Raw genomic sequence first — 4,862 nt, forward strand, 5'->3', positions numbered from 1 at the left:
TGGGTGATAGACACTGGGGAGGGTATGTGCTCTGGTAAGCGCTGTGAATTGTGCAAGACTATTGAATCTCAGATCTGTACCTCTGAAACAAATAATGCAATATATGTTAAGAAGAAAAAAAAAAGAAGATAGCAGGAGGGGAAGAATGAAGGGGGGAAATCAGAGGGGGAGACGAACCATGAGAGATGATGGACTCTGAAAAACAAACTGAGGGTTCTAGAGAGGAGGGGGGTGGGAGGATGGGTTAGCCTGGTGATGGGTATTAAGGAGAGCACATTCTGCATGGAGCACTGGGTGTTATGCACAAACAATGAATCATGGAACACTACATCTAAAACTAATGATGTAATGTATGGTGATTAACATAACAATAAAAGGTTTTTTTAAAAATCCAATTAAAAAATGAGCAGAGGGTCTCAATTTTTCCAAAGAAGACATACAGATGACCAACAGGTACATGAAAAGATGCTCAACATCACTAATTATCAGAGAAATGATAATCAAAACCACAATGAGATATTACCTTACACCAGTCAGAATGGCTGGTATAAAAAATACAAAAAATAACAAGTGTGGCCAAGAATGTGGAGGAAAGGGAACACTGTGCACTGTTAATAGGAATGCAAACTGGTGCAGCCACTATGGAAAACAATATGGAGGTTCCTCAAAAAATTAAAAAATAGAATTATCGTATGATCCAGTAATTTTACTTCTGGGCACTCACTTTTCCAAAGAAAATGAAAATGCAGATTTGAAAAGATATATGAACCCTTATGTTCATTGCAGCCATATTTTCAATAGCCAAAATATGGAAACAACCTAAGTGTCCATCAATGGATGAATGGATAAAGAAAATGTGGTATATATATTTATATAAAATGCAATATTGCCACAAAAAATAAGGAAATCTTGACATTTGCAACAATATGGGTGGACCTTGAGAGCATTATGTTAAATAAAATAAGTCAGAGAAAGATAAATACCATATAATCTCACTTATACATGAAATCTAAAAATACCCCCCCAAAAAACCCAAGCCCAACAAACAACCAAAACAAAAGTCATGAATAGAGAGAACACAGTGGTGGTTGCCAGGGGAGAGGAGGTTTGGCAGGGGGTGAAATGAGTGAAAGAGGTCAGGAAGTACAGACCTCCAGTTGTGAAATGAATAGGTCAAGGGGATATATAGTGTTGCATGATGACTACAGTCCATTTACATAAACTACAGTATCATTTATAGTAGTACATATTTGAAGGTTGCCAGGAGAGGGGATCTTGAAAGTTTTCATCAAATAAAATTTTTTTAAATGTAACTTTTTTAAAGATTTATTAATTTATTTGAGAGAGAGAGAGCATGCATGTGGGAGGGAGGGGCAGAGGGAGAGAGAGAGAGAATCTCAAGCAGATTCCAAGCTGAGTGTGGAGCCTGATGGGCTCAATCCCAGAACCTTGAGATCACAACCTAAGCTGAAACCAAGAGTCAGATGCTGAACTGACTGAACCACCCAGACACCCCTAAAAATGTAACTTTTTATGGTGAAAGGTAATGACTAAACTTATGATCATTTCACAGTGTAGACACAGTGTATATACATATACACCTGAAACTAACATATTGTATGTCTATTATACCTTAATTTAAAAAATACAAAATGCCAAACACAAATGAAATACTCAAAATCAATTAAAAAGTAAAATCTGTAAGTAAATATAGTTCTACTTCAATTACATGTTAACATGGAAATAAAACCTGTTGGGACTGTGAATAGCTCATGAAGAATTATGTGATGCTTATCTAAGCCATTTCCATTTGAACAAGAACTAACTTTATAGAAAGTTATACTTATTGCTAGCCAGATTGAATCTGCTACAGTAAATACTAAAATTACTGCCCAGGGGAGTAAAGACAAAATTAGAGCTATTCATTCACTAATAAGTGAAAATATAGAAAAAGAACTCAAACATAACAATGACAAATGAAAGATGATTAATGTAATGGGACATATACAATAAGCATTCAAAATCATGTTTAAAGTGGGATGGGGTATTTGAATTAATAACAGTAGACATTTGAATTAATAATTGTAATGGAAAAGTGGGAGCTTCTTCCAATAGCGTCGCCTTCTTTTTGTGAAGTGGGAAAGGGCACATTTACGTTGGGGGGATGTAAATTTATGTTAGAAAATGATCTTACATGAAACTGACAACACTGTCATGTACAAAAGGGTTTTAGCAAATGGGTCCTCACATTTCATTAAAGTAACATCACTTGTTGTCTTTCACATAATGGAACTGAGTAGATGATATAAAACCTGTATTATATTTCTCATGCTCATGGGGCTACCGTCGCTCTTCTAGTATCAGCACCAGAGTTTTTGCTTTATCAGGGCTTCAATGAAAGAAGCTGTCTTGTTTGTAAAGTCATTCAAATTCTTGGACTTTCCGTTTCCATTTTGAATAATGACTTGATTTTAATTTGTATCACTGTAGTTGCTCTGTTCATTTTGCCACCCTACATGCTTTTATAGGAAAATATTCAATAAATTATGGACTGTTTTATGCCTAAGCTTCTTAGTTGTAGGAATATATAAATAATGCAATAAATGATATTTTTCACATTTATCATGAATAGAGAGAACACAGTGGTGGTTGCCAGGGGAGAGGAGGTTTGGCAGGGGGTGAAATGAGTGAAAGAGGTCAGGTTGCTATAAAAATAGCAAATTAAAGTCCATTAAAGAATTCCTCTTACTGTCTTCAGGTTCCATGGTGTAGTGGTTAGCACATCTGCCTTACACGCAGAAGATCCTGGGTTCGATTCCCAGTGGAACCACAAGGTTACCTTTGGCTTCCATTCAAAAGAAAAAAAAAAAAAGAATTCCACTTACTAAGATTGGCAAGTTCATTTGAGTTATTGCTCATTTCTGTGGTACCACAATCTTGGGCCTAACACATTGAAGAACACTGAGAAAGGGCCCAGGGTTTTAGCCGTAAGTAAGAAAGTCAATGATCTTCCTACAAAGTTTCATTCCATCTGGTCCTTTCAAATTTGGGGCCAAGCTCAGTAATAGAGACTTTAAATATTTTTCTAGAGTCAAAGGTTTTATAAGAGATAATCACATAAGAGATTTTTGTATCTCTTGAATATTATTTTCAAGCATAGTTCATGTTTCTACCCCTCAAGTGATCCTACTGTCTTCTTTTCCAACCTCTATCCTCCAGTCTTCAGCTAATCTCCCATATTTCTTCTACTTTTGTCTTATCACTCTAAGCACCCGAAAAAAAACTTTTTTTTTTTTTTAAAGATTTTATTTATTTATTTGACAGAGAGAGACACAGCGAGAGAGGGAACACAAGCAGGGAGAGTGGGAGAGGGAGAAGCAGGCTTCCCGTGGAGCAGGGAGCCCGATGCGGGGCTTGATCCCGGGACCCTGGGATCATGACCTGAGCCGAAGGTAGACGCTTAACGACTGAGCCACCCAGGTGCCCCGCGAAAAAAAGCTTTTAAATAAAAAGCCTAGATAGAGTTTTTTCAGAGTGGGCCTATTCCATGCTGTTGGATTAACCTAACATCTGTTCTTTTAACTCTGGAATTAAGGAGAGCCTATATCTTAAAAATTTACAATGGCAGTGAGAAAGGACAAGAAACTTTTTTCTTTTCTTTTTTTTTTTTTTTTAAGATTTTATTTATTTGAGAGAGAGAGAATGAGAGAGAGTGAGCACATGAGAGGGGGGAGGGTCAGAGGGAGAAGCAGACTCCCTGCCGAGCAGGGAGCCCTATGCGGGACTCGATCCAGGGACTCCAGGATCATGATCTGAGCTGAAGGCAGTCGCTTAACCAACTGAGCCACCCAGGCGCCCAAGAAACTTTTTTCATCCATTTTCAATTGATGAATGTACTTATGTGAAGAGAAAAGAAAAAAAAAAAAACAACAAATCAGATCAAAGCACACACTAATTCTCTACAATAAAATGTTAATAAAGCATGTTGTTACATATAAAGAAGTATATATGTTGGCACACATAGCTAACTCACCTAATTTCTTACATACACCATGAATTTATACAACTCAACAAGTTTTTGTTTTTCACATACTTTGTTATTTTGTTCTATTTTATAGATTTGTTTTTTCTTAACAAAGAGAATTTATTAAATAATCTGATAAATATGAATTAAAATACTGGCTGTCTCAAAAGGAAAGTGCTTTTGGTGATTTATTTCTTTGAGCTTTTGTTTTTGAACCCACGAAATGTAGATGATAACATGCAGTTCCAAAGATCATTGTGGAAATTTTTGAATGGGTATAAACCTTGACTGTTGGAAATACTCAAGATCGTCACCACTCTCCTCAACCCCAGCAACGAACATGGCATATTAATTTCATCCCTACTTTTGTCTTTATATGTGTGTATTTTTAAAAATTATTCATATAGTTGTCTCAATTTTTCCTTCAGATTTCAGATCTAGGTAAAGTTTTAAGTATTTGGGAGAAACAAAATGAGACCTGATAAAACAAAGAAAAAGTAAAAAATGATGACTCTTTATCTGCCTTCAGGAAATATTCAAAACTAGTTTCTAGCAACAATAGTAATTGGAGAGGTAGTTAGAACAAAAATTAAGAGTAAGGTACAGTAATTGATTAAGGAAATAATGTTAATTCTACCTAGAATACTGACAAGATAATTAAGTAATTCAAATCGATATGATGGCAATGTGGACTGCTATCCAAACTTTCTTGATCATTTTACTGTCAATAATAATTGTATGAAGCAAGGTTATGTGCCAAAATATTCTTTCAAAATAAATGAAGATAATGGGATAAAATGGAAAATTAAGATGTTCCCAAATGATAGGAAAGATCGTA

At 35.6% G+C, this 4,862-nt stretch overlaps 1 non-coding gene across 1 annotated transcript; it reads left to right on the top strand.

Annotated features, from left to right (window-relative positions):
* Window positions 1-2,757: 2,757 nt before the first annotated feature.
* Window positions 2,758-2,830, top strand: TRNAV-UAC (transfer RNA valine (anticodon UAC)). Its single transcript has one exon. It is a non-coding gene; the product is annotated as a tRNA-Val (tRNA).
* The last annotated feature ends 2,032 nt before the right edge of the window (window positions 2,831-4,862 follow it).

Source organism: Leptonychotes weddellii, unplaced genomic scaffold, assembly GCF_054177405.1.
Source record: "Leptonychotes weddellii isolate Sample4059 unplaced genomic scaffold, ASM5417740v2 HiC_scaffold_5314, whole genome shotgun sequence".
NCBI lineage: Eukaryota > Metazoa > Chordata > Mammalia > Carnivora > Phocidae > Leptonychotes > Leptonychotes weddellii.